Source organism: Anomaloglossus baeobatrachus, chromosome 7 (assembly GCF_048569485.1).
Source record: "Anomaloglossus baeobatrachus isolate aAnoBae1 chromosome 7, aAnoBae1.hap1, whole genome shotgun sequence".
Taxonomy (NCBI): Eukaryota; Metazoa; Chordata; class Amphibia; order Anura; family Aromobatidae; genus Anomaloglossus; species Anomaloglossus baeobatrachus.
Genome location: NC_134359.1, coordinates 106,569,568 through 106,586,352, shown reverse-complemented (window position 1 = coordinate 106,586,352; position 16,785 = coordinate 106,569,568). Strand labels below are relative to the sequence as shown.

General features: G+C 44.5%; 1 protein-coding gene across 13 annotated transcripts in view; it reads left to right on the top strand.

Annotated features, from left to right (window-relative positions):
- MAP2 (microtubule associated protein 2) overlaps positions 1-16,785 on the top strand; it is a 366,782-nt gene that overhangs the window by 159,377 nt on the left and 190,620 nt on the right. For 12 of the 13 annotated variants that reach the window (XM_075317562.1, XM_075317560.1, XM_075317557.1 and 9 more), the window contains one exon: positions 3,211-3,273. The gene's annotated coding sequence lies outside the window, so the exon portion shown is untranslated. Of the gene's footprint in view, positions 1-2,608; positions 3,063-3,210; positions 3,274-16,785 lie in introns of those variants that run through there. The other variant, XM_075317558.1, reaches the window with a different exon arrangement.

The following is a 16,785-nucleotide window of genomic DNA, read 5'->3' as shown; positions in this document are numbered from 1 at the left end:
CATCTCATAGGGAGACACTGTTACAACATTGCTGTAATGAAGCAGAGCTCAAAGTGCTGCAAAAAATGTGTTTGCAAGAAGTCAAATTTTATTTTTCCTGTTCTGTGTCAGTTACTTATCTCAGACTGGTAACGCCCCTTTTATTTAAAATAATCTCTAAAGGAGGAGTTATCTTTCAAGCAGCATCTGCCCCATAACCTGGAAGAACTCATTTACATAAAGTGATAAAGATGATTTTTCCATAACAAGGCTTTTGATGTGAGGCATACAGGTATGACTTCTTTCAACGTTCTATAACCTGTATGCCCAGATTAATAATTTAAAAAGGTCAAAGTGGTGACAGATTCCCTTTAAGTCAAACCAGATTAGCAATATCCATTGTCCCCAATACTACCAATGTTCACAAGCCCTTTTATTTGTTTCATTTGTCTGTTCTGTTAATAGCCGAAAAGTGGAACAGATACATTAGCAATCCTGTATCAAACGTAAGCAGAGGGGTCCTGTTGATTTATTTACGGTCCCTCTGCTTTCAGTTTTATTTTTAGAATGGAAGAAAATAAAGTCTGCATGTGTGCAATTCACCTATTCTAGGTAGTGATCAGAATCAAGTCATAACCTCCTGGTAAAAAAGGCAATCATAACCATATTATGAATGCCGTACTGTCACTAAATAATTGTCATTTTTTAGTAAAGTAATAGTACTTAAAGAGATTTTATATTATCCCACTATATTGACTATATTTTAGTATGTACCATGTTTCACCAAAAATAAGCGCTAGTGGGTCTTCTGGATCCCAAAAAAATATAAGACACTGTCGTATTTTGGGGGAAGCGCCGTATGTACAGATTGTAGTTGGGGATTATTCATTAGATACAGTAAAATGTGCTCATTAGAAGTTATGAAAGAAAGATTACAGGATCATACCTTCTAATTGAGCACTCCTGCTCTTCAGTCTTAAGGCCGCTTTACACGCTGCGATATCGTGACCGATATCGCTAGCGTGCGCACCCGCCCCCATCGTTTGTGCGACATGGGCAAATCTCTGCCCGTGGGGTACAAAATCGCACGGACCTATCACACTACTTATCAATACCTTCCCTGCGACGTCACTGTTATCGGCGAATCGCCTCCTTCCTAAAGGGGCGGTTCGTTTGGCGTCACAGCGACGTCACTAAGCGACCGGCCAATAGAAGCGGAGTGGCGGAGTTGAGCGGGACGTAACACCCCGCCCACCTCCTTCCTTCCTCATTGCGGGCTGCCGCAGGTAAGGAGATGTTCCTCGTTCCTGCGGCGTAACACATAGCGATGTGTGCTGCTGCAGGAACGACGAACAACATCATACCTGCAGCTGCAACGATAATTGGGAATGGACCTCCATGTCACTGATGAGCGATTTTGAACATTTTTGCAACGATTCAAAATCGCTCATAGGTGTCACATGCAACGACATCGCTAAAGCGGTCGGATGTGCGTCACAAATTCCATGACCTCAACGAGATTGCTGGAGCGATGTCGTAGCGTGTAAAGCGGCCTTTAGGCTATTTTAATTCTCCATATGCATGTTCCTGTCCACCTATAAATTGTAAAGAGAGGCGTTAGTTTGATAAGGACTTAACATAAAGAGGTCGCCTTGACGTTGGCTGTTGGGCTCACATAAAACTGGCCATTTTTGTGTGCTAAGTATCTCAATATTTGCATGTTTTTCAGAGCAGTAATGCATGTCTATATTCCCATGTTCATTGTTCCACATGTTTTAGCACTACAGAGTGCAACTATCTTCTTTTTGTTACATTGGAAGTTACATCAGGCCAAGGATGTGATTATCATTGATGACAAAGAAGAAAAGATATCTTAAAGTGTTTTCTTTCTATTTCTTCAGTGTGATAGTAATATATGCAGACCTGGACTAGGATTCAAGTAGCCAATGTACCTTCAAACATTGCCTCCGTTGCTTACCTATTAAATGTCTCCAGGAATTCTTAATGTCTTGCTAATTTATACCATTATACAATCTCCTGGCGTGTCTGTCTAGAACGTACAATCTACAGAATTGTGTCTAGTTCTGTAGTAGTATATCAGTAATAAGTGTTGCTACCAGGGGCTGTATACATCCACAGAAGATGCCATGGTACTGAAAGCCTTTAAGAGTTGCCAACTTTCCAGCAGTGTCACATCTGAATAATCATCAGTGGTCCTCAGGTCAATTGATGGCTTTCCAGCTCATGGCTAAGTGATGATCAGTAGTGTCAGAAGCTGATCCTAGGTGACAGGCTTCACAGAGTAGCTGTGCCCCGTCTATTCTAGCCTGGTTCAGGGGTATGTGGTGGAGCGCTTTGTCTTCTGACTCCTGATCAGGAGATGAGGCACCAAGACCCCGTGCGCCTGAGACTGCATGACCGGCTTGATGCAATTAAAATGCTTGTCAGGTAGTTGACGCTGGAGTCTTGTGACAAGCGGCTCCATGTAGACACCAGGGCAGCTTCACAGTGAAAGTGAGCGATGACGCGCCTCTTGTCTGCTCTTCCTTCTAGAACATTCCAGATCTAGCGGCGAGCTTCTTCCTGTTCCTCGATTTCTGTCATCATTTTATCTCCTCATCATCGATTACCCTTTAGTGTCTTTTTTTTCCTCCGACTACCTTGGTTGTTTTTTTTATGCATTTCCTATTCTTTGTTTCCTTCCATCTTAACACCTGCTCATTTACCCATCATTCACCCCTTTTCTCTCTTGTTCGTACATCCCTCCTCCTCTTCAGGAATAGAGGGGGGTTTTCTCCTCTCTTTCCTCCACTGCTTCTCCTTTTCTCCCCCACCCCCTCCTCTTTTCCGCCCTCCCTCACCCCCTCTCTCGGTACCACTGCAGGCTTCATAGAGACAGGCTGGTGGCTGACACAGTCCTGGGCACAGAGCTGGTGGAGAGGAGGGGAGGGAGTGCAGAAAGTGGATCGTAGCCGCCGCTGTGCTTCACATTGGGCTATTAACCAGTTCTGCCAGTACCTTTTTCCTAAGCATCAGCTGAATTAAAACAAAGAGCATTATGCTGCAGTGCCAGGGTACAGAAGGTGTGTTGTTATATCCACATCGTTGCCGGTTATAGAGCTCCGCTTAGCTCCAGGAGGGCATCTTCCCAGAGCTTTATATGAAAAAAAAAAATAAGAAAAAAAAAGACTAACATCTCGTCCTCTTGTCCCCTCTGTTTTATTCCTCCAGTTCCTGCCTGATTCATCCTTTTGTTCCTGCCTCTCAATTCTGCTTCACCATCCGGATAAAGAGGTATTTATTCCAGCGCTTAAGTATCTTTCTAGTGTGCAAAATGCTATTGTGATTGTGTACCAAACAGGCAGCCCATGCCGCCAGGAACTTATTTCTGCAGGAATCTATTAGCTGCTTTGCAGCTTCAAGGCCTTTTAAAAACCTTGTAAAAATGTAATGACTGTTTATACTGCAGCCATATGCATTAACGCGTTCAGCATCGAGTGGGGGGGGATACGGCGAGGGGGTGGGGGAGTCAAATGTAAGATCCTGCGCTGTTTTTTGCATTTTGTATCTCGCTAGTTGTCACGGGGTTAACTAATACATATCCAGTTGTAATTGATAACTGCGCTGTCACCATTGTGGGCGATTTTTTTTTTTCGCTGCATCATCTATGTATTGCAGGATTAGTGAAGGTGCAGAATCAGCAGCTCACGCTAGGCCCGTGTCCCCATCAGCTATCTTTATATGCAAAATATGCCCATTTCTTTGGTTATTAAAGCTCAATTAATATTTTATATGACCATCCCCAATCTGCCGCGGATGACGTTATTAATGCTTTGTATATATCTATACATGGTTTTGTATATGGAGTGCTAGTATATTGGCTTATACTATAGTATATAGTGCTGGTATATTGGGTGCTAGCGCTTTAAGTCATTTGGTAGTACCTGTAGTCATGGGTTTGTCGTGACCCGCTACTCATTTTGCATTTTTTTACATACGTTTACATATCAATGTACAGAATAATAAATAATGCATTGGATGCTGTCTGTGTAGGTTTACCCCGTCCATTGCTGTGTCCTGCACAGTCATAATGGAATATAGTAATATTACTTAGGATGATAAACGCACCATCTATCAGATCATGGCGGGATGTGAGAAGCTGCTTTATTCTGAAGCACGCTGTGAATGACAATACCGCTCATGGATCCATACTTCAATCTCGGATGAATCTGGTTATATATACAATATTAATGACATATTGTAAACGGATTTCTAGCATTTACCGTACAAGAAACAATTATTCTTGTCTGTTTTGTATTGTTAATGATTGTTGTACTTGTTATTTTATGTATACCCTTTTCACTTGTAAAGCGCCATGGAATAAATGCGCTATAATAATAAATAATAATAATAATTATTTCAAATGTTCAAAATTCGACTGATCCGGATGTGACGACTCACAGCCACAAAGTGTCTATATCTCTATGTGAAGGTGATAATTATGTTATCAGAATGGATGTAATTATAGTTCCTGGTGCACGAGGCGATGTATACCTGCCCAGCCATCAACGACAAATGAGAAAACGCTTGTTTGTAGTCGCATGTTTTACGCGTGCATACACTGATCACTGGTAGGCAGCGCCTCCCCTCGCTGACGACTGTAATGAAATTGCGGGGGGATGGATGATTGAATGAACGATGATTATTGTTACATGAAAACCAATTCCAATCAGCTTCTTATATTGTCAATCAGCGATTGTTACATGCGGTTTATCTTCCCTTGTAGCAATTGTTACATGTGCAGTCAAGTTTATGGCAGTCATTTAGATAATCATTGATGAACGGTTATGCTCTGACAGCTGGAAGTTGGTCATATTTAACAGAGTGCCGTTGTTAGGTTTACTGTAAAGGGAATCTGTCAGCAGGTTTTTGATACCTCATCTGAGAGCAACATAATATAGGAAAAGAGATCCTGAATCCAACGATGTATCACTTAGATTACTGGCTGCAGTAGTTATGATACAATCAGAGTTTTTAGATATAGTATGTAGCAAAGCTCAGAAAGCTAACTCCGCCCACACCTCTGATTAGCAGCTTTCTGTAAGTAGACACTAAACTGATAATCAGTGATGGCGGCGTGGTTGGACTAGGATGCATGTGGGCAGCAAGTCTGACAGTGATAGGGCCTGTGCCCCCAGTTGTGAGACGATCAGATTTTTCAGATAAAGCATGCAGCAAAGCTCAGAAAGCTAGCCCTGCCCACACCCCGGATTAGCAGCTTTCTGTATATAGACACTGAACCGGTAATCAGTGATGGCGGCGTGGTTGGACTAGGATGCATGTGGGCAGCTAGTTCGGCAGTGATAGGGCCTGTGCACACAGTTGTGAGACAATCAGATTTTTCAGATAAAGCATGCAGCAGAGCTCAGAAAGCTAACTCCGCCCACACCCCTGATTAGCACCTTTCAGTATATAGACACTATACTGATAATCAGTGATGGCGGCATGGTTGGACTGCACATGGGCAGCTAGTTCGGCAGTGATGGGGCCTGTGCACACAGTGTTGAGACAATCAGAATTTTTAGATAAAGCAGGTAGCAGAGCTCAGAAAGCTAACCCTGCTCATACCCCTGATTAGCAGCTTTCTGAATATAGACACTGAAGTGTTAATCAGTGATGGGGGCGTGGTTGGACTAGGATGCACGCGTGCAGTGATAGGACCTGTGCACACATCGCATTTTGTTGCTTTTTTCTTGTTTTTTTATTTTTCTGCACAATTTTATTTTATCATAAAACCTGAAACTGATGCCAGTAAAGTAAGTGACAATCCTGAAGTCTCATGCACATTTTACTTATTTTCTCGCTGCAGATTTGGTGCAGATTGAAATCTGCAGCATCTCAAATCTTTAAGCATTTTGAAGCAGATTTCACCAATACTATCGAGTGGGGAAAAATCTGTGCAAAAAATGCATGTCAGAAGTACAGAAAAAATGTGTTTTTCCTGCCAAGAGCTGCAGAAATGTCTGCACCAAATACTTAACATGTACACATACCCATAATCTCCTGCTGATAAAACGCTCATTATATTGAAACATCAGCTCCTACCTGATGCTGCCCCCAGATTGCATAGTAAAAACTTGCTCACAGATTCCCTTTCAGGGTGGAAAAATATTAATTTGGGAGATTTTTCTATAGTCATGCTAAAACTAACAATTCCACTTACTATTTATAAAGACTCTCTAGTTTTAAAATGTCTGGTAGGCCGTGCAATACTCCCTGGCGACCTAAACATGGAAAAAGACCTCTTTACAGAGAGTGAGCAGGGTCTCTAGTGCCACCTTTAGTTTGGATAAAATCACTGTTTTATCTGCAGGAAATTATCGCTAGTGGGCTAGTAAACCTGCTGCCATGGTAGTCCTCCATATTTATGAGCTCTGTATAACCCCACCCTCACCAGTTACTTATTTATATATATACAGCCACAGTGCTGATCAGCAGCTTTCGGCCTAGAAATTTGTCCATTGGTGATGTGGATGGGGTTATACAGAGTTCAGCATTCCGAGAACTGGTAGATATGTAGAAGATAAAACTGTGATTTTATCAAGACTGCAGCAGGCAGCTCAGTAAGTGACACATCGCTGGAATCAGGGTCTATATCTCTACATTATGCTGCTCTCAGTTGAGGTAGCAAAAACATGTTGACAGATTCCCTTTAAGAGCCTCATGACAAAATTTAGGATATAAATACAAACCAGAATCCCCTTTGTATACACCTGTTTCAGTGGTTTTGCTGTTGTTCAGTGAAAATTAGTAGGACTGCTTGGGCCAGGCAAGAGGTTTTTGACCCAAATGTCTTTCTTCTAAAAATGTGTTTTACCACCAGGTTAGTTGGCTAAAGGGTACTTTACACGCTGCGATATCGGTACCAATATCGCTAGCGAGCATACCCGCCCTCGTCGGTTGTGCGTCACAGGCAAATCGCTGCCGTGGCGCACAACATCGCTAACACCTGTCACACGGACTTACCTTCCCTGCGACGTCGCTCTGGCCGGCGATTTGCCTCCTTTCTAAGGGGGCGGTTCATGCAGCATCACAGCGATGTCACACGGCAACCATCCAATAGCAGAGGAGGGGCGGAGATGAGCGGCCGGAACATCCCGCCCACCTCCTTCCTTCCTCATTGCCGGTGGAGGCAGGTAAGGAAATGTTCGTCGTTCCTGCGGTGTCACACATAGTGATGTGTGCTGACGCAGGAACGACGAACAACATCGTACCTGCAGCAGGAACGATATTTTGAAAAGGAGCGACGTGTCAACGAGCAACGATTTTTGACGTTTTTGCGCTTGTTGATTGTCGCTCCTTGGTGTCACACGCTGCGAAGTCGCTAACGGTGCCGGATGTGCGTCACTAACGACGTGACCCCGACGATATATCGTTAGTGATGTTGCAGCGTGTAAAGCACCCTTAAATGTACTCATCTATCTTAATGGGAATCTGTCACCAGGTTTTTACTACCCCATCTGAGAGCAACATAATGTAGAGACAGAGACCCTGATTCCAGCGATGTGTCACTTACTGAGCTGTGTGCTGTAATTTTAATAAAATCAATGTTTTCCCTGCTGCAGATCTAGCAGTTATACAGAGCTCATGTATATACTGGACTACCTGCAGCACGCCAAGTAGTCCTCTAATGATAATCTACTGCTGATTAAACAGTGATTTTATCAAAACTACACTAAGCAGCCCAATAAGTGACACATCACTGTAATCGGGGTCTGTTTTTCTTCATCATGCTGTTTTAAGATTAGGTGGAAAAAACCTGGTGACAGATTCCCTTTAAATAGTTGCCAACTATTCCTTTCTTGTAAGGCAGAGCTAAGCTATTAAAGGTTGATTAAACCTAAAATATGACAGCTAATTTTATAATTCATTGGCTTGTATGAAAATGTTTTTATAGGTTCCCAGGATTACAGATATTGTGATAAAGCAGTAATGGGAGTGGACATGTTTTTGGATTTGCTGGCAGTGGTCCCATTGATGAAGAAAGCAGTCTCTGCCCAACCCAATATGGCTCCTTACAGGAAACAATAAATTGTATTTGTCTTCATAACTGAATCAGAAACAATAAGCTGTAGGGTTGGTGTCTCTTGGAAGAAGTAACGATAAGAGGACACACCACATGAGCTTCTATTTCAGCTTTTTGGAAGCTTTTGTACTCTTATGATGGAGTGCATAACTCAAGGCACATGTAGAAAGCTCAAGAATGTATACACCCAAGTGCTTATATTAATGTGATAGCTACTAGGCAAACAGAGTGAGAAATGTGGCTTTGAAACAAGAATGACTTCTGCTATAATCTGTCTAGAATAATACTTGTTTATAATGGTATTTGACCACCAAAACTATACGTTCTTCTTCTACTTAAAGAGGTAGTTCGCTACTATGCAGTAATGGCCACATCCCTGTAGGACTGATAGAGAAGGCTTATTCTAAATACCTTGTTCAGCCAATTCTGCCTCTGAGCGGCGCTATTGCGGTCCGCTCATCCCGATCACGTGATCCCCGGGCTCCATGACCTCTGAGAGCCAGTGATGTCACCTCAGCCTCCAGGTGACCTGACATCACTGCGGCCAGCCTCAGACTTCCTAAGTGACTGGGCTGTAGGCAACGTTTCACCGCTCGTCACAGCCCAGCATCTCTCCTGCTTGCGGCGCTCTGCAGTGAAGGAGAGAGCACGCGAGATGCTAGCCTGTGACACTGGGCTGTGGCGAGCGGTGAAACACCGCCCACAGCCCAGTCACTCAGGGAGACTGGGACCGGCCACGGTGCTGTCAGGTCAACTGGAAGTTGACTTGACATCACCGGATCTCAGAGGTCACGGAGCCCAGGGGTCACTTCATGGGGATGAGCAGACCACAATTGCGCCACTCAGAGGTAGAATTGGCTGACGGAGATGTTTGACAAAAGCCTTCCCTATCAGTTTTACAGGGATGTGGCCACTAATGCTGAATAGTGAACCACCTCTTTAACAAAACTGTAATTCTTCTAGCGGTCCCTAGAATCGGATGGTGCCATTCTGAACCTTGCATCCAGTGATAATTTACATCAGATTTCTTGAGTCTGCAGTTGGCACCTCTTAGTGGCAATTTTAACACAACCACAAGTGTCTGAGTGAATATATTCACTGTGGAATAGAAAGCAGATGACGTGTTAATTATATCCAACACTAGCAGTTAGTAAGAAGTAAAGAACCGTTCTGTATCGCTGTCATCCAAGCACAAAACCGCGTCTGAAAAGAATTTTAATTTTCCTTGATAAAGAATAGTTGACAAGGTTGAAGAAAACGCTACACCATCAAATCCAAATGACAACCCCTCTTGTTTTGATCGTGAAAAAGCAAATAACCCCATAAAACAGGTGTCAATTACCTATAGTAGCGGAAAACCCTCCCCCTCATTATATTTTGACTTAAAATAAGATTTCATTATTGTTCCATCTCCTTTACACCTTATGATAGTTCATTGACCATTCACTTGTACGAGCATCTTCTCTCTGGTCTTTGTCACGATTCCTTTGTGCAGAGCATCTTGCACTCTAGTAGATGCTCAGCTGTGTTTTCCTAGGCTACTGGCTGGCAGGTTGATTGACACTGCAGGCTTCCATGCTGATCTGGGAGGTGCTGATTGCTCAGGTGTTCCATCTTCTGTGTAATTGCTCTGCTTATTTAGTGAGCATGCTCTCCCAGAAACTTGCCAGTCGTACATTCTGGTTCTGTTGTTGTGCTGTTGGCCTGTGTTCCTGCCTGTGCTCTGATCTTTTGTTTCCCCACCCCAGACTGTTGTTTGACTTCTCTCTGCCCGCTCCCAGTTCCTGTTGTGACCTCCTGGCTTTTGACCTCGGACCGTTATGTGACCACGTCTTAGTTTTCTCCCTTAATCCATTACGTGCCTTCCTGGAATTCTGACCCTCGGATCGTGACCTGACTATACTTCTGTGTACTCCTTGTGTCCACACGTGTCCTCTTGTTACCAGACCCCGGCTTTCCTGACTACTCCTGGCTTTTCTTTGTACTATCCATAAGTAGTGACTAGTATCACAGTCTTAGGCCTGCGCCACACATCCGTGCTGCCGGCACGTGTTTGTCATTTTTTACACGTACCGGCGGCACGGAGACACTTTAACCAATGCTACCCTATTGTAGCTGGCACACACACGTAAAACCACACGGAACGTGTGTCCGTGTGCGTTTGTACGTGTGTGCGATTTTCAAAGCGCTGACATGTCCGGTTTTTCGCCGGCAGCACGGGTGTTACACGGCCCGCACCCGCACCACACGGGTGTAGTGTGGATGCGGTCCCGTGTGACACGCGCCGGAGAAAACACACATGTCAGTGAAAAAAAAAAAAAACATTAACTCACCTTCTCCAGCCCTCCTGTCTCTGCCGCTGCTGCCTCTTGCTGCCGACCGCCGCTCATTATTCTCATAGAATATTCACTTCACTGCCTGGCAGCAGCAGCAGCGGGGAGACGGGAGGGCTGGAGACCGAGGATCAGCACCACGGACAGCAGCCCGGACATCAGGAAGGACCAGGTGAGTATAATAATTACTGATTCTACGTGTGCTATCGCGGATAGCACACGTAGAACACACGTGTCACGCACGTACCAGAGACACGTACTTACCTGCACACAACACGCAGGGAAAATACGTGTCTCTCGGCACGTGCGTGAAATTCACGTGAGTGTGGCAGAGGCCTTATGCTGTTCAGTGCATCATATAATATTGAGAAAATGCCATTTTTAATGTCTACTATGTACATTCCTGTTTTGTACTCTAACATCTTAAGTGCCAACAGTTGTAAACTTTTCATAAATGCCAATATCACTGCTGGTTTGGAGCCCCAGGAGGGGGCTTTATTTTTTTTTACTCACACCCACTTTTCTGTCTCTCACTCCTCACCATTGTGTCGCTCACCCCTACTTACATTGTATTTATACAATGCCTTATAAAATATTCTGTTGTCTACTGTTGTTTATTTTGCAGTGTTAGTTCTTCTTCCCTCCTATTGTTTTGCTTCAGTTACTCACCAATTAATTTTTTCTTTCTCTTGTTTTCTTTTGTGTTTCTCTTATGTCAAACCTGCTGGGTTGACTGGAGAGTCACAGAAATATCAGCTTTGTGTAACAATGGAAATCCATTGAAATCAAAAGACTAATGTCTGACAAAGTGTTCACTGCCAGGACCGGATGTACATGGCTACCTGGAGCAGTATTAATATAATATTACAATGTTACTTATGTTTTATGAGATTCTTTTTATCTATTACATGTGTCTACCTAATACATCACACAGACCATGTATAATGCATTTAATGTGGTTTTTTTCATACTGAAAAAAAGCAAATTTCAGTCATTACTGCCTTTTGGGTCTTAAAAATAATTTCTGTTCTCATTATATAACTATAGCGGGTGCAATGAAGCTCAGGTGTCATATAAAAGCCAATGATAAAGTAGACACAATATTTTCTAGTCTGTAGAATTTTCTGGATTAAGAAATTCTGTAGAAATCTTGCAGAAAATGCAGAATTTAATTTCATCTCGATTCCTTACTTTCTGTCTGTTACGTGGTTGAGAGACATGAGTCTTATTAAAGTGGAGGAGATTGGCATTTCTGGTCTCCTATTGTAGACAAAACAATTGAAGGGGTTGTCCACTACTTTAACACTGATTGTGTATACTTAGGGGAACTTTGCACACTACGATATCGCAAGCCGATGCTTGCGATGCCGAGCGCGATAGTCCCCGCCCCCGTCGCAGCTGCGATATCATGGAGATAGCTGCTATAGCGAACATTATCGCAACGGCAGCTTCACATGCACTCACCTGCCCTGCGACATAGCTCTGGCCGGCGACCCGCCTCCTTATTAAGGGGGCAGGTCGTGCAGCGTCATAGCGACGTCACACGGCAGGCGGCCAATAGAAGCGGAGGGGCGGAGATGAGCGGGACGTAAACATCCCGCCCACCTCCTTCTTCCGCATTGCCGGCGTGAGCCTCAGGACGCAGGTAGGAGATGTTCCTCGCTCCTGCGGCTTCATACATAGCGATGTGTGCTGCCGCAGGAACGAGGAACAACATCATAACATCGGTATTTCCAAATTCATGGAAATGACCGAGGCTACACCAATGATACGATTACGACGCTTTTGCGCTCGTTAATCGTATCATAAAGGATTTACACACTACGATATCGACTGCGATGCCGGATGTGCGTCACTTTAGATTTGACCCCACCGACATCGCACCTGCGATGTCGTAGTGTGCAAAGTGCCCCTTAGGATAGGTCATCAATGTCTGATCAGTCGGGGTCTGACATCCAGCACCCCCGCCAATCAGATGTTTTCAGTGCCAGTGGCAGCAGGCAGCCGGAAATGCTCAGTTCTGGCGCTCCTCCGCTGCTCCGTCCTCTGATAGTGGCCGCGGCCGTATACTGCACATCCACCTCCTGTTGAGTTGAAAGAGAGGTGAATGTGCATTATCCGGCCGTGGCCACTATCAGTTGACAGCAGCTCTAGAACTGAGCATTTCTGGCTGCCTGCTGCCGCCGACACCAGGAACAGCTCATTGGTGGGGGTGCCGTTTTTCAGATCTCGGCTGATCAATCCTTGATGACCTATCCTAAGGATAGGCCATCAATGTAAAAGTAGTGGACAACCTATTTAAGGATGGCTGGAGTTTTGATAGGATAGTCTCCAAAGTTGTCAGTATTAAAGTAGATCTGTATGTTGTAATGGCAGAATATATCTACTCCTAGTAGTAGAGATGAGCAGATCAGGCAAAAATCATATTTGTCTGGATTTTCCCCCAAAATTCAATTTGCAGAGAAGTTACTCTTTGTGAATTGAATGTTCCTTGTTGTGTGCTGGGGTTGCTCCAGATTCCAGAGCTTAAAAAATATAACGTGTAAAAAAATTAGAAAAACCTCTCTGGCCCCTCCAGTTCTCATAATCATTTGTCCAATGCTCATCGCATCTGCTTATCAGTGACGTGAGCACTGAATTCCTAGGCCACCTCATGCTAACCCGGAACTTCCCGCTCTGATGAGGCGCTTGACGGTTCTGTGCAAGCGCGCACAAGACCACAATGACAATGTCATGATATGACCACAGGGATCTTGCGGGCTTTTGCACTGTTCCATGCCTCATCAGAGCTGGAAATCCTGGCCTAGGGTTAACGGGGATTTCAGTGCTCATGGTGGTGATAGGAAGATGCCTCGAGGACTGGACAGGTGATGTGAGGAGTGGAGGAGCTGAAGAGGTGATGGTATAGTATGTCATTTTTTTACACTTTTTTTTTACTTTTTGCTGTCTTCTTTGCTTCTGCTGAATCCATGCAGAACTGAAGTGCACAAAAAAATCTGCATGTTGGCAAATTATAATTTTTGTAATATTAAAGTAGAATTCAAATTATTTACTCATTTCTACCATGTCATGTATGTAGAGCTGTTTGGCTACTGGAAGTGTTGACAAAACACCTAATGCATAGTTTAAGTCTTTTCATAAAATACACTGCTCTATCATTCCTCTCCTCCTCACCCATTAATCTCACCGCTTAGGTCAGTGATTGATTGCTTGCTGTATTTGCATATTAGGCTAGTAGATCCACTTTAATGGACATATATATAAACATATAGAGACATTTTAACAACATTTTAAAATAAGTTTTTCTTTGAAACAGAGCACCCTTAATTATTTTTTGCCGGTACCCTCTTTTCTGAAGCTATTTTGCGTCAGAACTTAAAGGATTTGTCCATTACTTTTATATTGATAGGATAGGACCTTAGGATAGGTCATCAATGTCTGATCGGCCGAAGTCTGACACCCGGCATCACCGCTGATCAGCTATTTTCAGTCCCGGCGGTGGCAGTAGACATTTAGAAATGCTCAGTTTCGGAGCTGCTCCGTCTTCTGATAGTGGCCGCGGTTGGGTACTGCACATCCACCTCCTATTGATCTGGATGGGAGGCAGATGTGCAGTATCCGGCCGCGGCCACTATCAGAAGATGGAGCAGCTCCAGAACTGAGCATTTCCGGCCACCTGTTGCCGCCGGCGGGACCGAGAACAGCTGATCGGCAACAGTGCGGGGTGTTGGAGCCCAGCCGATCAATCATTTCTGACCTATCCTAATGTTAGGCCATCAATGTAAAAGTAGGGAACAACCCCTTTAAATATGAACCTTGATAGTTTGGTTTAGTTTGAACTTTGATTTCAGCTATTTACTTACCCTTATCTGTAATAATATAGTACTGTTCACATAAAACACAAGTTGAATTCATGCAGCTTAAAGAGTACCTGTCACTTTGTACAAATGTGTAATTTTTTTTACCTTGTGTTAATGCCGGCATTGTCTTTAATCTGCCGCTGTTGACTTTTTGTTCCTGTGCCTCTCTATTCCTAAAATATTGCCCTCTCTTCCCTGTATTTAAATCAAGCATTTTTAGCCAACTGGGGTGGTCCTCACAAAAACACCTACAGAGAAGAGTTGAGGACCACACCCTCTTGGCTAAAAACATCAGATTTACATAAGTGGAAGAGCAGGCCATACCTCCGAAATGCAGGGGCTCAGGGACAAAAAACAAAAACACCAGATTAAGGAGACCAGAGGCATGTTCAGTAGGGGAAAAATATGTATTTATGGCAAGTCTTAGTTCTTCTGTAAGGCTAAGTTCACATTTCCGCTAAAATGTATCAGTCACAATCCGCCGCTCTGGTAAACAACGCTATCCGTTTAGTGGATTCCGTTGTGTCCCATAGACTTGCATTAGTGGCAGATTGCGATTAATTACCTTGCGTTGCATCCGCTGCGTGGCGGTCAGTCGTTTTTTGACTGACCGCTGGGCGGGGAGCAACGCAGAATGTAACGTTTTTCTGGCCGTCAAAATTGACGCACTGCGCAGGAATCCGCCGCAGTCCGTCACGCTTGTAATGTATGTCTATGGTGCTGGATTCCGTCGTAATCCGTCTTACGACGGAATCCTGCTCTGGATTCCGTCATGCTCTACTGAGCATGCCCAGCAGCTTTGGCACACCCACTGGGCTGTCCCAAACACAAACGGATCATGACTGATCCGTCAAAAAACGGACGCACAGCGGATGCAACGGACGCAATGGATCAGTTTTTTCACAGGATTCCTGTGAAAGGAATCCTGTGAAAAACACATCCGTTGCATCAGTTGACAACTTAAAAACGACTGATCCATTGCTGACGGACCTGACGGATTTAAAACAACGGAAGTGTGAACCTAGCCTAAATTGTAACAGAATGTACTCATAAGATCATCACTGGACCGCCGGTAGGCAACATCCCTTTACTGCAATCAGTTATTGTGTACAGATGGCAAAGGAAGTGCAAGTAGTCGGTAAGGTGAATAGAATTATGGATGCTTCATTTGGGACTTCTTGCCTGAAGGACTTAACAGCAGATAAGATGTAACACCTTACTCTCTCCTCGGAAATAGGAAAAATCTGAACATGAAGTAATATGTAGATATAATATTTGTAACACCCATGTCGGTACCTGCTCCCTCTGTTTCCGCTTCTTATGCGGGAAACAACTTGGCGGCCCTGCTTAATTTTCTGGAATTTGTGCTATCGTTCAGGCAGGGAGTTGGGGGGGTTAATTCCTATCCTTGGTTTTGCATTTACTCCCTGCTGTCAGCGCTAGGCGGGTCTGTTCACTATACAAGCTCCTGACTCTCTGTCTTCCATTGCCAGTTATAAATACTGCTTTACCTGGTCCGCCTCATTGTTTTCTGCTCCTGTTGTGCTGGTGATGATACCTTTTAAATACCTCAACTCATTTTCTAACTATTCTTGTGCCTGATGTTTTTGCTCCTAATCCCTATATTCTAGTTCTAACCTTGTTGACATTCCCTGCCAGCCTGCTCCACCGGCTAGCAGCTACTCAAAGGTCTTAAAGAGGATCAACCACCAGGATTTTCCTATATAAACTAAAGCCAGTGCTATACTGTCGATATCATGCTGATTCTAAACATACCTTTAGTTGTGAGATTGAATGTATACTTTCTGAAATATAGGTGGGACGCCTGGGCCAGGTAGTCATAAATACTGTAGGCCCCTGCACAACACCTTTCCCTCACAGGTGACATCAGCCGAACATAAAACCCTAGTCACCCCCCTCAGGGCCTGATACACACCCCAGGGGGTGGAACCAGGCGGTTGGAAGACGCCCACCGAGGAGTCTAGACAGCCCAGGGCGGGAAAACAGTGTTGAGTGGAGTTGAGTTTTAGATTTCAGTGAGAGTGGAAGTCAGGCCTGTGTGTCAGGCCTGAAGCAAACTGACAACTGCCAGGGTAGGAGCCCTGGTGCCATTGGCTAGGAGGCAGACGGCGGTCTCCGTCTGCAGGAGTCAGGAAGACGGCTCGGTGGAACCGAGGTGGCCCGGGACAGGGTAGTGGCCCGCCGGTACCGACCCGGGGAACCGACTTTGAAACCGGAGCACAAAGGGGGGGTACTCAGACACTGAAGCTAGGTCCAGAAGCTACTGGAACTGGTTAATTAACTGATTGAGGCCAGGACTAGAGGTCCTGTCCCACCCAAAGTCCCGATAGAAGGCAACAGCCCACCGAGGGGGATAAGAAGGTCACCGCTAAGGCCCATAGATCCCACGGGCCAGCGCATGTGGGCAGAAGGGCTCCTTAGGCCCCATCCAGCCGGAAGCGGACTCCTGAAGTTGCAAGCACAGACAGTTCACCATTCTAAAAAAGGTGCAGGAGAAAGACAGAGA